The sequence below is a fragment of the Diceros bicornis genome, unplaced genomic scaffold, assembly GCF_020826845.1.
Source record: "Diceros bicornis minor isolate mBicDic1 unplaced genomic scaffold, mDicBic1.mat.cur scaffold_207_ctg1, whole genome shotgun sequence".
Classification (NCBI taxonomy): Eukaryota; Metazoa; Chordata; class Mammalia; order Perissodactyla; family Rhinocerotidae; genus Diceros; species Diceros bicornis.
In genome coordinates, this window is record NW_026691096.1 from 339101 (window position 1) to 352914 (window position 13814).

Consider the following 13814-nt stretch of genomic DNA (forward strand, 5'->3'; position numbering starts at 1 on the left):
ACCCCACTTTAGTTTTCCCCTTTTGAGACAGTAAGAAGACTTTGTGGTAGTCTCCCTTACTAGAGGGAAATAATAAATTTCTAAATTTATTAGAAAGTTCTAATAAATTTAACTTCATAACAAGTCTAGAGATAGTTTGGAACACTGAATAGCATTAGACTCAAAATAAAGTGCCTCTTTTTTATAATAAGCAGTTTAACACCCCTTAATTCTCCCCTGCCCATTCCCACATTACAACATTTACTAACGTAACATGATTTACACCAAGTTTATTGCAATTAATTTTACATCTCATAAATTCTCTTGAACAACGATTTAGGCTTAATTTGTCCTAGTTGTCACATTTTTATACCTGACTTCTCCAATTATGAGCAATTAATTTGGAATTATTTTATAATTAGTTGGAATATTACTAAAATATATACTGAAAACTTTTAAACACTTTTCAAAGTAATCTGTAAGTGCATCTTTTGTATATTTGAATACTTGTTCTATTTCTAAGGAAATTTAGTTGGATAAAAATTATCTCAAGTCTCCATAAGCATCCTCCCATAACATCTCATATTTAGAGTCACAGAGAATTTGGAGGCTAGACTACTTCTTTTACAGATAATCTGTTTTCCTTTTTCTTTGTTTCCTCTGTGTTGTAGATTTTCTTTTTCCTCATGTGCCTAGTGGACTTTTTTCTAAAATAGAGGTTTCTTTTTTAAAAAGTTTTTCCTGAAGTGGTAGTTTTCCTGGAGGCTGTTTCATTTGGTATATGTTGGTAATTATTTTTCTGAAGAAACATGTCTCCAACAATAATTTAATGTCTTCAACAATAATTTAATCTAATTATCTTGTTTTTTTCTCCTGCTGAAACACCTATAATTCCATTGTCTGTCATTCCTTTTTATTTTTCTTTCCCTGCTATGAATCAAAGTGTCTAAAGTCGATCTTCCATATCATTAAATTGATTCTCTTCTTCCAGAATCCTGTTCGTTAATTTTTCTGATGAAAATTTAATTCAGACATTGCATATTTTGTTTCCTTGATTACTTCTTCACGTTTTCCTTCTCTGTTTTAATCTTATCCCATTCAGTCTTGATGGTTTTCTATATCAAGGATGTCAAAGTGTTTTCTGAAGTAATTTTATGGTTTCTGTAATAATCGCTCATTTTCAGAGGTACGGTCTTTTTCTGAGTCTTCATTTGATATTTTCGCTCCTTTGATCTGCAGTGCTTTTACCCCTCTCATCATTAAACTTTGTAGGAGTTATCCAGAGTTGGTGCTTACCAAGGGATTTGGTGTTGGGTTGCTTTGGCACAGCTTACTGTTTGGGTGCTAGCTAAATCCTCATTGTGGAGTCAGGGCTGGAGAGCAGGTTGATATACACAAGTCCCAGTCTATTACACAATTTCCAGCGAATGTTCTGCTTAAAGCAGGGCTTCTTTATGTTTTTGTGCCATGGAAAGATTTGCCAGAACACTGAACCATAGAGAAACCTTAAAAAGGCAAACAGAATTCCAAGAAAATAAATTATGCTGAAACACAGATAGCAATCTACTTTAAAATAAAATATACATTATATACCAATATATATGTGCTTCTTTATTAATCATTAATATCAAGATCTAGTGAAAGGTCTCATAACTACCATAAATCCAAAGTATCAATGAGCATAAAAGATATTTTGAGACACCTAAAGTTACTTAAATATGTTATCAAACTATTAATGATCTCTCTTGGGGAGAAAGTCACGAATCCTGCTAGTATAACTGTGGTTTATTGCCTACATTCGTACTTGAAAGGAATGCTACATTTCAGTTACAGACGAATGAAAATAAAGATTTCTTTTTTCCCATCCAATTTCATGGAGCCCCTGAATTTGGACCCCAGGTTAGCACACTTGCTCTAGTGTTGTTCTATTGGATGTAAGTGGAGTAACCTATTTCCTTGCCTGACATCTTAAAACTCTAAATTAAAGAATTCCATGAATAAATATGAGACATAGAAATACAGTTTTCAAGACATCTCCAGTTTTGCCCTTATCCATCATAGCTTAGTTGGGGGGATTTGGGGCCCTAGAAGTCATAAGAGGAAAAGGATTGCAGTCTGCTGTTTTCAAGAAGCCACACCTTCAAAGAAGATGAATAGCGCTCAGTTTTCTGCTTGATACTGATCCTGTGTCTCCAAGAACAGTTAGAAGATAATGGTTAAAGAACAGAATACACTTCTACTGTGCATCCGGTGATGGGGCTGCTGCCGGATTTCTTGAAGTGTATCATATTTTAGTTACCTATCAAAGAATTCTACCATCAGATCCCTCAGTCTTTTTTCTGCGTAACAATCTTGAAGTTTTTGGAGGTAATAACCACATGACAGTTGCTATCCAGATGCCAAATTAAAATAAAGGTATATAACACTATTTTAATTTTACACAGATAGCATAAACACAACTAAAACATAATTTTCAAGATATAGCTTGGTCTTTTGGAACACCATTCCAAATCTATGTTATAATATTGCTTCACAGGATAAATTAAATAATTTCCATGAATAAAATGGATCAGAACTATCCTTGAGTATAGAATCCCGGGAACAACTTTTCTCCTAAGAGGTTCAACTTTGTGTTTGTTGGGTTTACCTTAGGTCAAAATACACATTTGTGAACTTGAATTTTCTTTTAAGACATACACATGCACACACACACACACACAAACTATAGTATTGTACTAAACTAATCCACACATTTAAAAATTCTACTTTATGAATAAGTTCTTTTAGTTATACATATTGGATAGATGGATGGATGGATGGATGGATGGATGGATAGATAGATAGAAAATCAATATAGTTATACTTTTGAGTCTTTCTTTTCTTCTCATTCTTGTTCCTATGACATTACTGAATAAGCAGTTAGCGTTGTGGAGGGAAGCCCCTAAAGTATTTTTTTTTAAATTGTGACCTTAAAATTGTGTGTTCTAAACTGCTGCATGGTCATCAACTAAAGCATTCTTCTCAGTTTCTGCCTCACTATAACGACACTCTAGGCTTGCTGATCTCTGGCCCAGCTTCACACAGAACCACAGAGAGCACAGGGCTAGTAACAAGTAACCATGGCAACCAAACTCCATACATGTTTGCACAAAAAGGAGGAGGTTATATCGCTGTGGACTTTCATCTAAATGAAATTTTCTGATTGTTTTATGAATTCAGATTCTCTGGAGAAACAAAGCATTTCTCAAGTCAAGAGGTTATCCGTCAAATGCAGGAACTGTGCTCTCAGGGAAAATGATGGAATTCCATAAGACAAATATTTTCAAGATTTTACAAAAACGAAATACAGAAAGCTATCCCAGTTGAAAATACTACTTGGCAAGGAGCAAAGAAAGGGATCTGTATTTGCTATTGAGCTGGAGAAGACAATCTTTAGAAAAGGAAAGCCATCCGAGAATGAAGGAAACTTTAAACTCCATTAACAGATGGACTCATTAATATGACTTTGCTGCTCCTTTTCAAAAGGAACTAGTGACTAAACAAAACCCACAGAGGGAATCTTTGGGTGTGGAATTTATAAATAAAATATTGCCTTGATCTTTGTGTACACAATAAATGTATCAAAACAGTATCTGCAAAATTTAACCAAATATATTCAGCTGAATATAAAAAAACATTTTGGGATGCAAAGATATTTCCTCCAAATTATTTTCTTAGAAGAGTTATGAAAGATAGTCAAAGCTAAGAAGGGTAGCTATTTTGAAATATTATTGGTAATTTGTAGATTCTCACATATTTCTATATCTAGACTTTCTTGTTAATTCAATTTTTTTAAACACCTAAAGAAAAATAAGGTGCTATATCTCTTTCCTCTCAAAATTTTTGCACAAAATTTCCATCTCCTTTTGATTCTTTTGGGCATGTTTGGTCTACGATAAATTCCCCCACTGACACCTTTTGGTTGTTATAATCATCTTTGACAAAGAAGGTGCTATAGTAAAATTGCCTCTCAGTCCTCATACTGAAAAATATCTCAGATTATAAATTTGAGACATGTAATTGACAATAGTGCAACAGCCAGGAGTAGAAATAAAGGGATCCATGCAAGGCCTGCAAGAGACCAGAATGCCTCAATTATGATAACACCAAAAACCAACCACCACAGAGCTTATAAACTTACAACTTTCCCAAGTAAATGCTCTTAGAAATTATAAGTAAATTCTCTTAGACAGGTTTGGCTGTGAGATAAGGCTAACTGGCTCTGATTATTACATTTGATCCCTTGGTATGTACTTTGAAAACCATATAATTTTTACCAATAACGCAGGTACCAGGAGATTCTTTTGTTATGCAAAGCCAACTGTGAGTAAATCGGCAGAGCACGTCAAACTTAACCAACAGGCCACCGGGGCTGGCCCTCATCCTTAAGGATGTTAAAGTGTAGTTGGCTTATCCCCATACAAAGGTGAAGAGTACATGAGACTACGCAAGTGGGACAGAGGAAATATCACGTAGGAATTCAGAACAAGAGATCAGTGTAGGACAGAAAAAAACAGAGAACACTTGAAGAAGGAGGTGAGACTTGAAATGTGTTTTAATGGATAGGAAAGATTTCAAGAGGAAAAACATATTTCTCATCTTAATATTCAAATTAAGATGGGATTTTAAAGTTTGGTTACTAAATAGTAATGTATTTAAAAGAGCACATAAATTCAAAATGAGCAGTAGTGAATTTGAATTATCTCTATGCTTGTGATATTTTACAGATGATCTAGGAGACTTGAGATTTCATTGAAAAGGAAACAGATGTTAAAACAATTATTTTTGTTAAGTTAGATGTTTTAAAAAATGCTAGCATAACAGTTGAATATTGTAATATTTGGTGCCCAGATTTCTTTTCTAAAGCAAGACAATGAGAAAAAGAATGTAAACATGCTAGGAAAAGTGTAATTATACGTTGCACTTTTTTCCTAATGCTGTGAATCTTAAATTAAAAGGCCAGTTACACTATTAATGCTGCTTTTAGTTTTAACCACCAAAAGTGCAGAGCTGTTAATTTAACCATCTTTGTTACCTTACAATTCTTTCAATAAATCAAAGAAATCTAAATTAGACACCATTGTCTTTGCAAAATAACATGGTAGCAATAGATTTCACAGCAATTTTCACTGAATTCTTATTGAATTTCAGAATATTTTATCCCATTTTAGCTAATTCTTAAGAAGACTTTAGGAAATAATCACTTCCTTTAGTATACATAATGCTTTCTGAAATTTGCTTCATAGGAAAATAGATTAAAAGTTAGTAATTAATAAGTCACAATTGCCCCTTAAGGTTAGTCATCATTATTTTTATTCATTCTTGCAAAGTTGTAAACTCTTTGACTGAATTAACAGTTCCCAATATCACATTTATCAGCTCCAGGAATTAACAGAATATTGGCACTGAGGATGAAGAACTGGTGTAATTGTTTTGGTAACCCACCATCTTTACAATCTGGACGTAGATGAAAACATAGTTTTGGATTTGGATATGGGTAGGAATACTTATTGACACCTGCATCATTTTCAGATGTATTTTTGAATTTAGTTTCAGAACAATGTATCTGACATAACCTATAACTTGGGACAATCACTGGTGTCTCTCTGAGCCTCCTTTTCTTCATCTGCAACATGTGCTCTACTGCTAAGAACAGGTGTGGGGCAAACAGGATAACACATGCAGAAGGGCTCTGAGGTAGGAGCTTCACTGTAGAAATTGTGAAAATTAATAAAGGAAAACCTCACTTAAAACGGAGTCAGGAAGCCCCTTAGGGGAGGTCTACAGGACACAACTTCCCTGAAGCTTACTTTACAATTTGGACAGGAAGTGCAACTACTACTCCAGCAGGAGGAAGAAAGATTTTCTCCTTGCCCAGCAACAGCCCAGCCAATGAGAAGCTTCACAGCTCAGCCAACGAGAAGCCATCTCCGCCCCAAACTCTTACTTTCCTCCAATGAATTTTTGTTCAAAACAGCCCCTCCCAACCCCCTCTTCTTCTCTATAAAAGCAAGCTCCCCTCCCTTATTCTCTGGATTTGCCTGTGGTCCGCCATAGCTTGCATTTAACAAATTGCAATTCCTCTGTCTACTCTCGAATAAACTCATTTTGCTGGTAAGATAACTGGCCATTTTATTTTAAAGTTCACAAAATAATATACCTGCCATTTCTTGTTTCCTCCATTTCCATTATACTCTCTTATATCTGGCAAATTCCTCCACCTTTGCTTAATTGGTGAAGAACCTTAAATTTACAGTTTCAGTAATTCTAAACTGGTTCCCACACCTCACACACATTATTCCTGTTCTTTGGGTATCATGCTGCTAGGGGCTGGAAGAGTGGTACAAATACCACCAGGTAACCCTTTTTTGAACCACATGCACTTTGTGTTCTGAGTTATGTGCATGTAGAAATGTACATGTACATACTTATATTAAAATATGGCAATAAACTAAACCATTAAATATTGAATCAATATTTAAATTAAAATATGGCAAATAAGGATGGGCAACTGATCCACATGCTAAAAAAATCTTTCTGAAATGCTTCTATTCACAATATTGCTTTATATTCATTGATAAGCTGTCCTTATGCTTAAATTAATCTGAATTTGCCTACTTATATTATGTTGATTTACAAATCATCTCAAGTTTAGGAGCTCAAATTTCAATAACTATAAGTAACCCAAGATTATGGTAATAAATAAAATAATCTAAAGAAATCACAAGAATCTTTTAAAGATGCTCTACTATCATCATGTAAGAAATTATTTTAATTATGAAAACTTTAAAAACAAATTATTTCTACTTCTAACCATGACAGAACTTGCCTTGGTCCTTGACTTGCCGTCTCACCATAAAAAGCAAGAATACTGGAAAGCATGAAACAACTCTTTTCAGATATTGGGAAAACACACAATGCAGGGCTGTGATCCTCAGGAAGAAAACAAAAGAAGAAAACACTAAAACCTCTCCCTTTTACTGATGGCATTTGCTCTCCAAGCCCAGAGCAGGGACGGAGAAATGTGGATGCAAAGACGGGAGTTCAAGGAGACTGAGGCGTCTGAATTTTAGCACTTGTACTGAGAAGCTTGGAAACAGTCAATGTCTCAAGGGAAAAACTGGAATATTTGATTCACTTCTCGTGCCTCCCTTCTTTCTGGGATCTTGATGTTCCTCAAATCCAGGTGCTTTGGCAGAACCAAATTCTAATTTTTGTCTCTCCAGATCTGAAAAATTGTTTAAAGCTCTCCTGACTCCCCTGCCTTTTAGGAGCTTCTCAACCTGCTTTGTCTCTCCTCTCCCACCAAGAATGAGCAAATGTCCTATGGGGCATATGGGGTAAAATGAGAAAGCAACCTGCAGAATGTCGAGGCCCGACTCAATTGGTTTCCCTACACATTGGAAATTTGGCTTCTCACTATGGCCTTAATTTTCATTTTCCTACTAATATATAATAATTCTAAGCAATGAAGTTTGTCTCCCAAATACATTAGTAAAACTTGGCAAGAAAAACAAGGAGATGGCAGAATATTCTCAAATTTTAAAACCTGAAGGTCTGGACCAAAAAAGAGGAATATCAGGTTGGGGTCGAGATAACAGATACGGCCAGAGTAATGACTAACTCCAAAGCTAGCTTCACTGAAGAGAAGGCATTTTAAAGATTGAAGAAAAATCTTGTCAGAAGATCCCAGAAAAGTTCTAATTTTCATTACCAGTTAATAAAGTTATTGATACAGAAGTGTACAGAACAGAACATGGCTCTTGTTTATTTTCCTTGCACTTTTTGGCCTGGGATATGGGTTTTAAATAGACATTGTCTGTACTACCTTCATTAAAATAAACAAAATATTTGTAAAAACCATGAAAGAAGAAAGGAAGGAAGGGAAGGGGAGGGGAGGGGAGGGGAGGGGAGGGAAGGAGGGAGGGAGGGAGGGAGGAAGGAAGGAAGGAAGGAAGGAAGGAAGGAACTCTGTGCCTTTATTGGCCAAGCAGGCCACCTGAGTGAGATGAAGTGGGAGGTGTGGGTGGCCCCGGTGCCTGGCTGGCCATGGTTCCCGGGCCTGTAGGTGATGAGAACGCACCTAGGTAGTGGCCAGTCATCTCTCGCTAGGTTTCTACCTGGCTGAAGGTCTTGCCATTGTAGACGCCCACCATCTCCAGCAGGACGACCATGTCTCCAGGTGCATCTTCAGCACCTCAGGCCTCTCCCCGGCAGCGCCTCCTTCCTGGGCTCGCGCAGGCGCGTCAGCGGAAGAGCCGCCTCCACGGCAGGGCGGGTTTAGTGGCTGCGGCTGCACCCGCTGCTCCAGCTGCTCCTAGAATGTGACCCCGGCTGGGCGAGAGCCGCCCCGCGGTAGGTGCATTTGCAGAAGGTCCGCTTCTTCTTCGGCTCTACTTCCACCATCTTGTCGGTTCTGCTTTTCAGAATGTTGGTTTTCCCGTACATAAAGGAAAAGGTACGAACATATTCTCTCTCTAAATATTTTTAATTTTAACAAAGAAATTTTTATTATTTTTAGTTTCGAAAAGACAGCTACAATCAAAGAAACTCTAAACTGGTCCTGGCCAATAGAAATATAACAAGCCACATATGTGATTTTCACCTTTTCGTAGCCAAATTTTAAACAGTAGAAATGAAACAGATGAAATTAGTTTCAATAATATATTTTTATTTAACCCAATGTATCCAAAATATTATCATTTACACGTTTAATCAATATAAAAATTATTAATGATATACCTGTCATATTCACTACAACACAATAATGTTGATGCAGTGGTTAAGGTGAAATGTAGTCCCACTAAAGCAATAAAGATTTATGAAAGAAAAAATGTTTTAGGTGCTTCAGTTTTTAAGTTAAAATTAAATAAAATTTAGAATTCACTTCCTCCATAGCTCTACCCATATTTAAGTGCTCAACAGCTTCGTGTGCTTAGTGGCTGCCATCCTAGACAGCACAGTTCTAACCTCACTTGTTGATGGAAATTAGTGATTTTAAACGGAGGCTGCAGATCGCTGCCAGAGATGTGTTGGTCAAAGAAATATCTCCCTCAAAAGAGAGGCAGTGTTGAGAACGACAAGATGAATTAGTCAGTTATAGCTCTGACTTTAATTTTCAAAAGAATAAATAAGCTAATTAAAATCATTATGAACAATGCTGTTGATCTTAAAATCAATTCTCTTGTCATCCTGCCAAATAACAGTATTTCAAAATCTTTCCATCTAAAATCCTATTTTCTTACTGAAAAACATTTACCCTTTAGCATTTTTACTTTCATATTCTCACTGTACAAATTATTGCATTTCATCAAGACCCCAGAGCATGAGCCATTTCGTATACTGTGTCATCAGCCTCCTAGTGACTGTACTTTTGTCCCTTGTTGAACCTGTGGTCCATCACTTTCAAATACTCTCCACCCGCAACCCACAACTGCTTTGTTTTTTTGTCCTCCCACTACACTGGATCTGTACATCACTATCAGGAAATCACTCCAAACATTTGCTCTCCTGCTTTTATATGCAGACCATTAAGCACTGCTGGGAAAAATCATACCTCTGTACCAAATAAGTTTTCTCTGTTCAAGTTCACTCAACAATCCTTCTATTTGTTCTCGTCTGTCAACTCCATCAGCCCTTCTACGTGGCAGAGTCTCCAACTCTTAGACATTTTTCTCTATTTCTCCATTTTGTCCCCATGCTCATGCGCACCTCCATGCCCGTCTTTGATAGAGAAAATGTATCTTTTTAAGTTACAGCAAAGACAAAAGCCAAGTAGCAGAAATTCACTCAACCTCTACCTCCACCCACAAATGAACTGATCTTCATATACCACTTTCCCTCCTTCTTTCATATCTCACTGAAAGAAGGGCCAAGTTATCTGTTCAGTTTACTTTGAACTTAATAGAACTTTGAACCTCCTCAGAGACCTTTTTCCTCAGTATCTTTCTTTCTTTTATTTTTTTACCTTCAGTGTATAATTATCTCTTCTGTGTTAAAAAGAAAACCTCCCAGCATTTTTTTTTATTTTCCTATGTATATTATCCTATCTTTTTCCTTTCTTCACATTTGTCCCCGAGAAAAACATTGTCTTCTCACATTGTGTGACTTTCTTTATCTCCCGTTGATTCCTAATTACATTTACTCCTGGCTTCTTTCCCCACAGTCCACAGAATCTGGTCTCAATGAGGTCAAGGTTATTGTCTCTAGTGCCAGATTCAGTAGACGTGTCTAAGTACTTTCTTCACCTGATCTCCCTCTGTGCCATCTGATTAATTCCTCTTTCTTCTCTTGGCCTTCTTAATGCTGCTCTTTGCTAGATTTTTCCCAAATATTCTGGTCACTTCTTTTCAGTCTTTGTTATCACAGCTTTTTCTGATTGCATATTAAGAAGTTACGAATTTTAGTAATATAAATTTCTAAATAACATTCTCAATATTATAATATGAAAAGTGAAAGTGGTGGTTTTCTTCTGAAAATCATTCAGCCTATTGACTTGATGAAGAGACAATTCACCAAGCCAGGTGAACTGATTTGCTTTACGCGGGAGCTTATACTCTTGAAAATAAAGCCTCTATTCTTCAAATGTGTCCTGAGAGAAAGTTATGTAAAAACCTTAATAGCAATATAATCAGACTGTTACCACGCAATTGCACCATAAAGAATACCAGTCATGGATATAATCATGGAAAATTGCCAGACAATTGCAACATTAAAATGCATCAATCATAGACACAATCACACAAATGACTACAATCAGTAGTAAAATTTAAAGCAATTACAACTTTTAACGGAATTATTATGTGGGAAAATTATTTAAATAACAATACTGTGTTTCTAACTTTTACATAAATTCAAGAGAATGTCTCTGATACATGAATGCCTCCCCAGTAGAAGGGCACTTCTGCGCTAACCTCCAATTTCTTTCAAATGTCCTGGCCACTTAATTGTTAATGTATCTGAATGTCAAGTCTCAATTCCAAAGAAAGAGAGCTCCTAAAATGTAAGAAATAAGGTACACTCATATTAGAAAATTGTAATTGTGTCCTACAGGAGAAAAACTGATTTCTAAATATTACAAGGAGATGACATCAAAATGGTAAGCTGTTTAAATAATTTTTCAAATGTGACTTTCTAGCTGTTGCCAAGACATGAGAAATTAGTAACACTGTGTATATAAAGCAAAAATGTAACTTAAGAGAAAAGCAAATGCCCAGAAGCTCATAAAACAAAAGCATGCAGTCACCCTATCTACTCATGTTTACGATGATGTCTTAAATCATTTTCTTTTTAAATTTTTTTTTTGTTTTTTGCTTTTTATCTTCTTTATTCCTATTCACAGAGGTCATAACAAACTTAGATATATTTAATTCAAGCCTCCCTATTTTTGACTAAAATGAAAATTCTGTTCAGTTGAAATTAACCAGTGCAAAATTGCCACAGGCACATTCCAGCCAGAGAGTGCCTGGGTGTCAGAGCCCTCTGCCTGTCTAAAAGTCCCACATCACACTCCAGTGTTTTCTCCAGGCAGGCAGCCCATCCTTTGATGAGTTGATTCATGCTTCCGATCTTCCTGCCTCTGGCCTTGACCTGAGTACTGTGGCTAAATACACTAACAATACTTAAATCTTCAAAACTAGAGAAAGTTAAGAAGGCATGAAGGGCGGTATCAACTTAGAGACAATAGAGCCCACAGAACACTATTGCAGAACACAAGTTGGCCCAAACTTGTCAAAAACTCTCTCTCAAACACAAAGCCTAGAAAATAGCCAATTATTTATTTAATTATCACATATATTATTTAAAATGTAAATATCTATGAACGTTTTAAATAAATTTTTTTTCATCAAGACATCTAGCAAAGAATCCAAAATGCCTTACTGATGCAGTAACTTTCCCTAAAAATATCTGAGTTCTTCACCCAAGAAGAAAGGAAAGGTGTATGTGAATATGGCAGGGCAGGAAAAGCTATAACAAAACTGTTATGTTGTTATAAGCTTAAGACCCCTGGGACAGAGGATCACCAGAAAGTAGAATAAATGACCAGAAGGAATGGTTCCAAAGACAAGACACAGCTTAGGTCAAGATAATTCACATCAATCTTGCATCAAGCAATAAGCTAAAAATGTGTATTTTTGCCTCTTTCGCATGCATCCTTCTCCAATTGAACCCATATTCCCACAGCCCAAATCAAAGCTATTACTCTTATTGTCAATTCAGCTACATGATTGCTAAATGGACTTTCTTGATCTACCTTGAGAAAGTACTGTTATGTAAGAAATAAGCATGTAGGTAATATATAGCATATAAACAAATTAGTTGCAAATGACCAAATTACTAGGAAACTCTTGTTTTAAATTCTACACTGTCAGAAAGAAATTCCTTTAGCTATGATTTTTATTTCAAAAAAAATTAAAATAAACTGAGATATTTTGCTTTGAAAAATTAAATATAAAGCCTTGTACACTGAAAACTGACACATTAAAAAAACCTAATGTCTGAAACTTGGAAACATGAATGCTTCAGAGGCCTTCAAATGAAAAAGGCAATTTAACTCACTTTCCTCTTTGCCTGAATATTGGTGCAATATTATTTAATGCCACTAAACCAGCTTGTCAGTTTTTTCATGTTACTTTCCATTGGCAAATGTATAATGTGTCCAGTCTTTTATGGAGCTCTGCTTATATGCCAGGCACTTTACCAAATGCTTCGCATATGTTATCTCATTTAATCCCTCCAGCAACCCCTTTAAAATGCAACTTTTTCCCTATTTTACAGATTAGGAAATTGAAGCTCGGAAAGATGAGTACAACTAATTGCAGGAAAGGTAGAATAAAATCTAAATCTGTCTGACTCCAAAGCCAGAATGCTCAACCTGTGCAATAAATGTCCTCCCTAAATGACTAAGGTAGATCAACTTGCATCTAGAGAAAAAATAATTCAACTTCCAAAAGTACATTGCAATATAATTCAATACAGGAATTTCTAGTAATTTGAAAGAGTTAATAAGCTAAGGTAACCCAAATTGAGCAATATTTTACGAAGTTACTAGCCAGTTCTCTTCAAAAACCCAAGGTTGTAAAGTACAAAGAAATTCTCAGGAACAATTACACATTAAATAAAACTAAAGAAATATGACAACTAAATATAAGGAGTTATCCTGGAGTGGACTCTGGACTGGGGAGGGGGGCGGTATAAAAAGTAGCTACAAATAACATTATTAGGACAGAAATTTAAGTGTGGAGTATGGATTAGACAGTAGTATTATATCAATGTTAAGATTTCTGATTTTTATAACTGTACTGTAGTATATAGGAGGTTTTTGTGCTAATGTTGCAGCTCTAAGTTTGAAATTATCTCAAATCGTAGCAAAATAAAAAGTGGCTGATAGATAAAAGCAAACAATTAAAATAAGTCAAATAGGAAGAAAACAATCAGATTGATAACACTTCATAATTTTTATATTCTGACAAATATATATACTAGGGTGAATAAGGAAGAAAATGAGTAAATACATTGCTTTAAATTTTTCATTATTTGAGGGAATAATACTACGTATTCCCTATAGAATTCCTCCAGGGGCATTATAGTTGATTAGTATTACTTTTTTTTTAATTGGAAAGAATCTTTCAGAGTCTTGCGTAAGAAGATTTGGCTACTATTTTAAGAGTTTATTATGCTTATGCTCAAGTAATCTTGAATTACAATATAAATCCCTTGAAAGAATATTGATAGTCACATAACTACTATATAAATTCATTGCCACAGTATTTTAAATATTCTCCCTTGATATTCTT

General features: G+C 35.5%; 1 pseudogene; it reads right to left on the reverse strand.

The window, feature by feature from the left end:
- Positions 1-7950: 7950 nt before the first annotated feature.
- Positions 7951-8425, reverse strand: LOC131402673 (small ribosomal subunit protein uS19-like; annotated as a pseudogene).
- Positions 8426-13814: the final 5389 nt, after the last annotated feature.